The 11,764-nt window shown below is 41.1% G+C and overlaps 1 protein-coding gene across 6 annotated transcripts in view; it reads right to left on the bottom strand.

The window, feature by feature from the left end:
- Positions 1–11,764, bottom strand: part of NFE2L2 (nuclear factor, erythroid 2-like 2) — a 154,776-nt gene that overhangs the window by 22,289 nt on the left and 120,723 nt on the right. For 2 of the 6 annotated variants that reach the window (XM_011991839.1, XM_011991842.1), the window contains exon 1: positions 11,470–11,764. The exons of 1 other annotated variant lie outside the window; for it this stretch is intronic. The gene's annotated coding sequence lies outside the window, so the exon portion shown is untranslated. The remainder of the gene's footprint in view (positions 1–11,469) is intronic. 3 more of the 6 variants (XM_011991841.1, XM_011991840.1, XM_011991843.1) reach the window with 3 other exon arrangements.

The raw sequence follows: 11,764 nt of genomic DNA, 5'->3' as shown, positions 1-11,764 counted from the left end.
AATAAGGAGGGATTTTTTTCAAGAAATGGAATGATGATAATGATCATAGCCACCGTTTGCTGAAGGTATGCCAAGTGCTATTTCCTGTGCCCAGTTCACTTAGTTAATTCTAGGAAGACGATGTCACAGTAACATCAATCTAAAGATGATGAAACGGAAGCACACCCTATTGTAAAATCTAATGACATAACCTCTCTTTGCCTCAGTTCTTCACCTATAAAACAGGGAGAATGCTCCTCAACTCACAGGGTGTAGTAAGGATTGCGAAGGGCAGAAGAGTTTGTCAGAGCACTTTGTACCGTGCCCAGTGTTGCAGAGTCCAACAGACACAGCTGTTGTTAACAGCATTGCTAGACGTCCACATCTGTCTGCTTGGAGCTCACAGGAAAAGCTCATAGGAGAGAAAAGAGAGGAAATTGTTTTTTCTTTTCTTGGGCAAATATTGCTAATCATTGTAATTGGAAGTCAAGGATCAGACTGTTAGAATTTACTGAAAATAGTAAATCAATCTTAGAGAAGGGCAAAAAGAGAGAAACCCTCAGTGCCACCTTAAGGAAGAAAGGAAACCATTCTTTAAGCAAAATGGCAACTTCTGGCTAGTTTTTCCTCTCCTTTCATCCATGACCACACTGGTGGATGAGTTTCTGTTAAAGCACAGGAACAGCAGAGCATGCAAGCTTGAGCACAACCCACTTCCCTCCTTAAAAAAGGAGGCTCCAAGAAGTTCTTTTTACATGTTTAGCAAGGATACAATTTAGAGTTACAGTGACAGATTCTCAATATGTGTGCTGATGCCAAACCAACTAAGCCATCACAACAATGCTCAGACCTACACCTTGGCAGGAGCCTGCTCACATCTCCCTGACTCCAACCTGTCCATCTTCCAATTTACCCGCCACAATAATTTCCTATCCACATCCAGTTTACGTGCCTTGCCCTTTCCAGAACCTTCTTCCATGGTTTCCAGATGCCCTGTACAAACTTGAAACAGTGCACATGAGCACTGAAGACTCTCTATGGCAACCCCCAAGTTAGCCTTGTCACCCCCACTGGCCCAATATTCTGTCATAGTCCAGCTCATACCTGCACCATTGCTTGGGCTTCCAGCTGAAGCCTGAACCAAACAAAATTTACCGGCTCAAAAGAAAAGTCTAGTTAAAATGCTAGTTCCTCCAGGATATCCTCTCTGAGCACCCCAGTTAGAAGTCACATTTTCTCATCTGCACTGTCACAGCCTTGTCATGTATCACAGACTAGTTTATATAAAATATCAAGTTCCTAGAGGCAGTTAATGGACTTACCCTCACACTGACTGAGCAACTATTAAGTAAGCACCAGGCATGGCGCTAGACATTAGAACTACACAAAAGATTAAAATACAGTCTTTACTTAGAAAAACTCATATCCGAAGCAGAGGAGACAGAGAGGAGCAATTTGAAAAACAAATGTCCCTCAAGGGGGATACGTGCTGCATTATCTTGGAAGATTAAAACAGCTTCATGCCCTGAAAGTTTCCTAGGGTGTACATATACCTAATAAATATTTGTGGAATGAGTAAGTGTATATTATTTAGACTCACAATTCAGTATTTTCATTGTCTACCTAAGATATATGGGGTTAGAGTTCAAATTACTTAAGTAACAAAGATACCATGTTTTATATCATATATGACCCAACTACTAGTCATAGAAAAACTATTTAACATCATTCCCATTAACAATACTTCTAAATTATTTCTTGGATATGCTACTGGAAATAAAGTATGATATCTTAAGAACTATTAACACACACCCCTTCAAATAAACAATAAAATAGATTGTAAGAGAACAAATGTGATAATATCTTCAAATATCCTTTAAAGAATTTTGCAGTGTGGACAATATAACAATCAACTGATTAATTGCTGATTAAGTGAATTTCCTTAGTGGACTCTAGTTACTGCCCTCAGGCTGATGGTCAGAAACAGGATGAGAAGTGGGCAAACTTACTTTCCCCCCTTTACTGTCTTACCTCAGTATTCAGACTTCTTCAAAAAGTGCCTAGCAGAAAAGGTGGTTAAGCCCCAGAGAGATATGACATACATGATTTTAACTTTATCTCTCTGAAAATTAATAACAATGTTTAGTTTATCCTTTTGTTACCAATTCCTTGCAGTCATAGGTCTGAGAAATGGCAAACTTCAGCAGTAACAATTACCATATTAAATGTTGCTCTGCGTGAAGGAATCTGGACAAGCCACTCTACCTGAGTAAATAAAATATACCCAGAATCTACCTTTGTGGCGCTTTCATTATATTCCATGACCTCTGTCTCATCACCTGCTTCAGGTGAGGATAAAAGGTATAAACAGGCTGCCACCTGGGGAGATGGCAGGCTTCCCTACCAAAAACAAGGAAGTAATATTCTGAGATTTCCCAAGAACAAGCAGCAAAGTCCTGGCTTCAAATGGTCCCTAGAAGTCCATGCACCACCATGGTTCCACTGGGGTGGGTGTATCACCCAGGAGCATTAGGAATTGTATGGAGGTGAGGTGGGGTGCTTTCTGCTTGTCACAACGATCCTGTAAGGTGGAACAGGCCTCCGCTCCAAAGAGAAGTCCAGCCCATGCGTCAACCGTGCCCCCACTGGTCCACATGGAATGAGCTCCTTGAGTAGCGGCACTGTCCTGTCAATCTTTATAAAGGAGTCCCTCATCCTTTAGCAGCAGACAGAATGTCTGTAGGTCATCAGACAAAGCAAAAAGAAAGACGAGAGGGAAGGAGTAAAACAAGCAGAGAATAGGGATTATGGACAGTCAAAATCCCAGTTCTGCTACCTGCAAGCAGTGTGGTCCTGGCCAAATGACTTAATGTCTTTGAAAATGTTCATTTCTTTTCCCCTTTCTTCCCCATAATATTGCCAGTTCTGTCTGTATTCAGATGACTCCTAACTCCAAAGGCTGGTTCTTTTCACACCATAGGAAGTGAGCTGGTAACATGAATCAAGATGAAAGACTAATTGTTTCCTCAGTCTCCATTATTGCACAATTTACAGCGCAATTGTACTGTTATCAAGTGAACTTTGGAAACCTGTAGCACAGAGCAAGAGCTGCCTGCTCCCAGGGCCCCAGACTTCCAAGAGTCCTGCAGGGGCAGAAGGGAGGGAAACGAATGAGTTTCTATCTAAGCGAGTCATGTCTACCCGCATCTCTCTGAGGAAGAAAGACTTTACTTTTCAGGATCAATAAGATATGAGGTCCCCCTAACTTTTCTTAAGATGCATTCCCCCTCCTTCCTGATCCTCCCACCAAGGGGTGGCCCCTGGATCACAATTTGGAAGTCACTACCCTAAGGATTTCACCAAACAGGCAGTGTGGTAAAGAAGTTTCTAACAGAGGGTGAAGTGCTGTTTCCGGAGGATAAGATACAACCTGCACCACAGGATGATTCCCATCCTTGGTCCTGGTCTCTGCTTGGGAACCAGCAGGAGAAGAACATGTGGGTTGGTGAGTGGGGGCACTGCAGCTGACACAAAGTAAACCAGCCCTGTTCCAGGCCATTAGGGTTGGTTTTTCTTTTTTCTGTTGAGGCAGGATCTTACTCTGTTGCCTAGGCTAGAGTACAGTGGCATGATCATGGCTCACTGCACATTCAAACTCCTGGGCTCAAGCCACCTTAGCCTCCCAAGTAGCTACAACTGCAGGTGTGCACCACCAGACCCGGCTAATTTTTTAATTTTTTGAGAAGACAGCGTCTCAATATGCTGCCCAGGCTCATCTCAAACTCCTGGTCTCTAATGATCCTCCCACCTCGACTTCCCAAAGTGTTGGGATTACAGGTGTGAGCCACCACACCTGGCCTAGGGTTGTTTTTTCTATGTATATTCTCTATGTCTCATTGAGAATCATCAAGAATAAAAATAACTTGAAAAATTGGCAACTTTTCCTACTGCAAGTAAAAAACTCTCATTTTCCTTAAAAAATGAGTTTTTTACTTGCAAGAGGAAGTCACTACCAGCACTTTTAATGGTTAAAATTTTTTTTTTCTTTTTGTGAAATATTCATGGTTCTTCAATACTCTCTAGATGCAACAGCAAGGCTCCCTGGCCCCAGTACTGCAAAACAAACAAACAAACAAAAAGTACAGGTCCTTAGTTAGCCCTCAAGCACCTGAAGAAAAGGTATATAATTCCATCATGCATCATACCTCTGTGCCTGTTACCTTCACAAAAGGCAACAAACAACTATAATCATTCTTCCCTCTATTCTAGTCCCTTAGGCAAGGAATAGATTGGGTTTTACATCCATGTGCAGTATTATAATTTTATGCGGAAGCAGAACAGACAAGAGATTGTCAGGTCTGAAATAAAGCAAAATTCTATACACCTTATCAGTGGGCCCGCTACATACACAGTCAATACTGTCCTCATATTAAGGTCATTTCTTTCACACAGACATTGAAGGTACTAATCTACTCTGAATGTCCGCCACATTCCTGCAAAATAAATAAATAAATAAATAAATAAGGAAAGGACATTGAATGAGAAAATTCAAGAAGTGTATGCTGCATACAGCCTAAATCTTAACTGAAGTCCTTCTGTTTTGAGGTACATGAATCACATTATGTACATCATTCAATACGAAACTCCTAAGAACAAGTAAAATAACAGGATACCATTTTCTAAATCTTAAAGCAACAAACTACGGATGATTAGAATTAGAAAAGCATACTTCTAGAAAGGTGACAAATCCACCTCCCCCCTCCCAAAGGGGCAATGGTCAAAGACAAGACTGGAATTGGGCCTTGAGAGCTCTGCCTGGCAACCTTGGCTGTGGAGGCCACAGTGGACAGTTACCCACTCTCTTCTGGGCCTGTTTGCACCATCTGTGGGGTGGGTGTATAGGGCTGGGGCTAAGCCAGCTTCACAAGCCCCCAACCACCATACCGTCAAGTCTGTCAAGTGGGAACGCTGCGCTGTGGCACGCACACCCACACACAATTTGGCAACAGTTTGGAAGCTAGCCCCAGTTTCCAAATACGTCAACCCAAAAGCCATTCAGGTAAACATAAGTGGGAGTCACTACAAAGTGGGACTTTATCAGGCAGATACAGAGAACCAAAAAATGAAGTTGCTAAAAGTTGCTGTAGAGATTTAAGTCTTTGTTTTTAATGGAGGAAGATAATAAGGCCCAGGAACACGGATTCCTAGAGTAAGACGGTGTTCCATCCTGGCCTCCAGGATGTCCAACACCTATTCCAAGCTTCTGAGCACTCTGTCCTCACTGGCTTCTCTCAGTGCTATTTCCAAATAACCTAGATTGCAAGTTATCACAGGCCACATTCCTGAAAAAACACGGAACAATCCTACTGACCCACTTCAGAGAAGCCCTTTCATAACAAAGTTACCCAAATCTTCTGGAAGGGTTTAATGAGCTCAGGTTATATATACTAAGTGAGTTTCAAACACTCGCCAGGCACCTTGAAACACAGTTCCTGAATGTAGGTGTTAAATGTAAGGCTGTGAAGGGCAGTGATCAAAGACAAAAGCACTTGCTTTCATGATTTAAATAAGACATCCTAACCAGTTTTCTAAATCACTATATACTTCAATGGGTACCAAGCATTGAGGTGGGTCTCCTAGGGCAGGGGTCCCCACCTGCTGGCTACAGACGGGTCAGTGGCCTGTTAGGAACCAGGCCGCAGAGCAGGAGGTGAGTTGTAGGCCAGCATTCCCACCTGAGCTCCACCTCCTGTCAGATTAGCAGCAGCAGATTATCAGAGAAGCCCGAACCCTGTTGTGAACTGAGCATGCAAGGGATGTAGGTTGCTGGCTCCTTAGGAGAATCTAATGCCTGATGATCTGAGGTGGAACAGTTTCATCCTGAAACCGTCCTCTACCTCCTTTTATGGAAAAACTGTCTTCCACAAAACCCGTCCCTGGTGCTAAAAACACTGCGGACTGCTGCCCTAGGGCACTGGCTCTCAAACCTGACTGCTCATTGGACTCCCCTCAGAACCTTAAAAAAATAGTGATGCCTGGGCCCCACCCCCAGAGATTTTGATCTCATGAGGGATATGGCCTGGGCATTAGTTTTTAAAATACTGATGGTGAGTCTAATATACAACAGCTTGAGAACCACTGCCGTAAGAAACAAACGGAAATATAAAAAGTCGAAACAACTCAAATGATCATCAACTGGATAAATAAAATGTGGTATAGCCATACAATGGAATAGTATGCAGCCATAAAAAGGAATGATGCTATTGATACAAGTTGCAACATTTTTAAACCTCGAAAACATACTATTGATACAAGTTGCAACATTTTTAAACCTTGAAAACATTGCTGTAAAAGAAGCCAGCAGCAGAAGGATAAATATTGTATGATTACATTTACATGCCATTCCATTTACATCATACGTCCAGAATAGGCAAATTCACAGATAGAGAAAATAACTGAGTAGTTACCAGGGGTCAGGAGAGTTGAGAGGAAATGGGAAGTGACTGCTAATGGATATGGGGTTCCTTTTGAGGGTGTTGAAAATTGATTACAGTGATGGTTGCATAACCCTATGAATAAACCACTAAATTCATAGGGTTCATAGGGTTGCATAACCCTGAATTAGATTAAATGGGTGAACTGTATGGTATGTAAATTGTATCTTACTTTAAAATACATATATATCTATAAATTCTATGCACAGCTCTCAAGGAGCTATCTACTTAGAGAAAAAAAAAGATAGATAAGTAAGACAAGTATCAAGAAAGATTTAAAATGCCATTAGAGAGGATCACCTAAGTAATACAGAAGGTAAAAACTATAAACTCAGAGGAGGCCTCAAAGCCAAAGTGATCCATATTTTTCTTTTCTTTTTTTCCTTTTTCTTTTTTGAGACAGAGTCTCGCTCTGTTGCCCAGGCTGGAGTGCAGTGGCACCATCTCGGCTCACTGCAAGCTCTGCCTCCCAGGTTCACGCTATTCTCCTGCCTCAGCCTCCTGAGTGGCTGTGACTACAGGCGCCCGCCACCATGCCCGGCTAATTTTTTGTATTTTTAGTAGAGATGGGGTTTCACTGTGTTAGCCAAGATGGTCTCGATCTCCTGACCTCGTGATCCGCCCACCTCAGCCTCCCAAAGTGCTGGGATTACAGGCGTGAGTCACCGCGCCGGGCCTATTTTTCTTTTCTTACTCATTTTTCTTCTCTGATTTGAAAAAGCAATAGAGTTCAGAGCTTGTCAGTGTACAACTGATAATACAGGCCCTAAAGTCTCAGTTCTAACCTTATTTGGAATGGCTACTTAGCATTGCCTTAGAATTTAAAAAATATATATATATTCAGAATATAGGCTGTTGATGGACTGTAATGACTCTCAAGAGTCAATTATCAACAGGGCCTTTGAAAGATGGACTTGGAGGCCAGGTACAGTGGCTCACGCCTATAATCCCAGCACTTTTGGAGGCCAAGGCAGGCGGATCATCTGAGGTCGGGAGTTCGAGACCAGCCTGGCCAACACAGTGAAACTCCATCTCTACTAAAAATACAAAAATTAACCCGGCGTGGCGGCGCACACTTGTAATCCCAGCTACTCGGGAGGCTGAGGCAGGAAAATCGCTTGAACTCGGGAGGCAGAGCTTGCAGTGAGCCGAGATTGTACCAATGTACTCTAGCCTAGGTGACCGAGTGAGACTCTGTCTCAAAAAAAAAAAAAAAGAAAGACGAACTTGGTGCTGTAAGTCCAAGTCCTACTTAATGCCCTGAACTTGTCTTTACTAGTACCAACAGTTTGGGCCAAATAAACTTACATGCTCAAATACACAAAAAGACTTTTAAACACCAGGATTTGCAACACACAGGTATTACAGTACATATGCCATAAAAACGAATGATTAAAAGTGTCTCCCCTACTCAAAGTTCTTAATATACTTAATAGTCATAGTTCAAAGTTATTATGGCAGAAGCTGACACATAGAAGGCTCAAACTTTAGGTAGCACAGGATGTTGTTTAACAGTCTTGTTTTCATGTCTGGGGTATAGTCTGGTATAAGAAAGCCATATATATTTCTCCAACAGTTTCTGAATGTTAATATTTAATATTATATACTTGAACATATTTTTGCTTTCATTTACACAAAACATACCATTAGCAATTGAATAAATCTTGGACTATACCTTAAAGCCCTTTTAATAAATGTTTGTTGGTGCTTATTTAAAAGCAGGTAGCAGTGAAATTTCAATAGCTCCTAGAAATTAAATGATCAAAAAATAAACTCTGTTCTCTATTTATGGCAAACTTACAATGAATAAACATTTCTACAGTCAGAGATGAAGACAAGCAGGTTAAAAATGACATCTAGTAAACTTGTCCTCCTCTACCCTGGTGTGCAACATATTTCAGTCAACTTTCAGAAAGTGGCTGGACCAAGCACTTAAATGCCCTAAGGCTGACCTGGACTAACTTTTAGGCAAATCATCCATCAGATCCTATAAGTCCTGCAGCACACTTAATTCAGACAAATAAGACAATAATTCCAAAAACAACTTGTTTAACAATAAGGACTAAGAAAGTGTTTAACTTTGAGATGTACTATTCTCAAAGACCCAAGTTAGCTTCAACTAGATAAGACTTGAGCCCTTATGCTTGCTATAGTTCAAAAGTGCCAAAACATGAGATTAGGGTTGAATTTGCACCATCAGGTTTCTGCTAGCTGTTTTCAACTCAAATTTTCCCCATTCTGCTCTTTCCTTCAACCTGGTTTAACCCTGTCCGTCACAGTCTTCACCATATTCTTACTACCAAACTTATTTTTGAGCACTACTTCAAAACAAAAAGCGCCAATGGAACAGAAGAAATGTACCAACTAGCAAGGCGAACAAAGGCAAAGACTCCAGTAGCAAAGAGATTTAATTAAGAACAAAGGGAAACAGTTCCTGAAAACTGTGAGGCAGAATCTTAGACATTGCCAAGACTCCAGGAATTTAAAAAACTTATTATGTTAAGAAACAGGCTGGCGCGGTGGTTCACACCTGTAATCCCAACACTTTGGGAGGCCGCGGCGGGTGGATCACCTGAGGTCAGGAGTTCGAGACCAGCCCAGCCTGGCCAACATGGTGAAACCCCATCTCTACGAAAAATACAAAAAATTATCCGGGAGGTGAGTGCCTATAATCCCAGCTACTCTGGAGGCTGAAGCAGTAGAATCACTTGAACCCGGGAAGTGGAGGTTGCAGTGAGCCAAGATTAGGCCACTGCATTCCAGCCTGGGCAACAGAACAAGATTCCATCTTAAAAACAAAACAAAACAAAACAAAAAAACAGTCCTGCCTCTCTAAATTGAACCCACCGAGGCCTCTGTGTCTTCCTGAAAAGGACCACAGTGGGTAATCCCATTGATGGATTGTATTCACTCTCCCAGCATTTAACAAGGTCCACCTCCCCCAGTCATACAGTGATTAAGTGTCTTGCTAAATGGAAAAGCTGCAAACATCAATCTTTTACATTCCAGCCTCTCCTTCCCCCAGAATAGGCAAATCTCAACTTACTCACCTTTTGAAGTGTGAGTTTTTCTTCCTATTTAAAGTTTAAGGAGTTTTGGTAGTCTGGAGGTGGTGATTAGGAGCCCCCAGGAGTCAAACCTGTTTGAATGCTACCTTGGCCACTCAATAGTTTGGTCACCTTAGCAGGTCTTGGCCTTTCTCTGTGCCTCTTTCCTAACCTAATGCCTGATCTAACTATTATCTCTGGTTTTCCCAACCTGGAAACCAGGGATAATAGTATTTCCCGTGAGGTTACTGTAAAATTATGCATGTGAAGCAATTATGTTTGGACCCAGGGAAGTGCCCAGTAACTTATCTATTATTATCTTAGTGCCAAATTCTTCCTGCATACTGAAAAGATAACCCAGGTTCAAGGAACAGTTAAGGAGGAAATACTGACACAAAACCCCCTTTTAATGTCTTCAGTCAGGACAGAGGAAATTCCCAGAAAAAAAAATGTACTTCTTGTGTTCCTTTTTTTCACGCAGCTTTGTTAAACATGATTAATCCTCAATAAAAACAAATCTTAAGAAAAATGATGCATTTGGCTTTCAACTTTTCCTGGTAATCCTAAAGACAGAGTCGGTTTTCCCCCTAACGTTGCTTTTAACAACCCAGGGCAAGAAAGAAAGATTTCAAAATGGCCCAAGTTATTTTTAATGCGGAAAAGACTGATGTGAGTTATGCATTTATCCTCCTACATGCTGCTTCCACAACCTCTCAAGAGATTTTTCACATATCTAAGTCAAGTTGGTCTTTGCTTAACATTCATTCAGGAGATGAGAGGCCTGTCCTATTTTTCTTTTGTTTGACTTAAACATAATCTCATCGGTCTATTTCAATATCAGCTTCATCCCTCATCCAGGAAAGTACTTTATCTCTCCAAGACACCCTTGAAAAGAGTAATGGATGTTCCTTCCACCTAATGGAGATACTGAATCTAAGGCTCTCCTTACTGCCCTGTTTATCAACACATCCTCTGCACAGAAGGTGAAAAACTACATCCTACTACCACTTCACACCTGGAGAGTTTTTTTGACAAAAGATCAAGAAAATGTTTGACTCTGTTCAAATCTTTATGGATGACAACAATCTAATATGAATCATAAACGAAATCAATTCTAAATTTTCTTGTTCTTTTTCTGTTTTCAAATATGCAAATCGATATCTGATTACAAAGGTAGAAAAGCAGTTATTTTTATCAAACATAATTGAAAAATACACACTTAATGCAGTACATATGTTTTATGCATTTTTGTATATGGAATGTTATATTACACAGCAAAGAAAGAAAAATTTAATAGAGGGTTGTAGACAATTCGGGAAATTAGAAAAACCAAAGTTCATTTTTATCATATATCCTTCGGTCAAACAAGCATTCCTATAGATAACTCTTGAACAGCAGCTATTAAATAAATCGTAAAGTACAATTTACTTCTTCCCTAGTTGGAACCAGAAGAATATAATCCCAATCAAGATTGGGGAAAAGTTCAAGACAACTTTAAAGGGGAAAAAAAAGGCACAATTAATACATTGTCTATAACTTAAAACTTTACAATAGATCTTTGGAATTAACCTAAGACTTTACATTTAACAGCATAAACGAATTTACCGTACATCAAGTACACGGTTCCTTGAATTCCAATTTTTTTCCTAAAATTCATTTACAAAAGAAATTAGAAATATAAATATCTACTTTTAAAGTTTCTACAAGGATGAGCTGAAACTTCTTTTCACTTTTATAACAATTTACAGAAATTAGCATGTGTTTTGAAACGCAAGCGTTCCACTCTCTGCCCCTGCAGAAGAGGGTGGACATGTTAAGAAACTGAGGCAAATTCTCAACTGAACAGGAAAAATATATAAAGTACTCAGGGGAGAAATAACAGCTGAAAGCAAAAAATTATTAACAAACTAAAAGCAATAGAAATTCTAATCTACACTCGCAACTCTTACCCTTGACAGCACAGAAGAGAATCTCCTGTCTTACACATTTTGGAATTGCAATTCTGAAACGCTAAATCCAAAGACAAAGCCGCTCTGGGGAAAATAACAATTGCGCAACAGATCAACAGCTCCAACTTGTCCCTTGGCCCTGGCGCGGCGAGGTTTGCACGCTATAAAGCAGGAAAGGGCCAACCGAGGGCTGCTGTGACGGCCAACAGACCGCTGTCACAGAGGCCAAAGCCACGCGCGCGGTGCGCGCCACCAGGGGGCACCGCGTCCGAACTAGACGCCCCAGGTGCCGCCG

Source organism: Mandrillus leucophaeus, unplaced genomic scaffold (assembly GCF_000951045.1).
Source record: "Mandrillus leucophaeus isolate KB7577 unplaced genomic scaffold, Mleu.le_1.0 Scaffold40, whole genome shotgun sequence".
NCBI classification, from domain to species: Eukaryota; Metazoa; Chordata; class Mammalia; order Primates; family Cercopithecidae; genus Mandrillus; species Mandrillus leucophaeus.
This window is presented reverse-complemented; position numbering and strand designations above follow the sequence as displayed.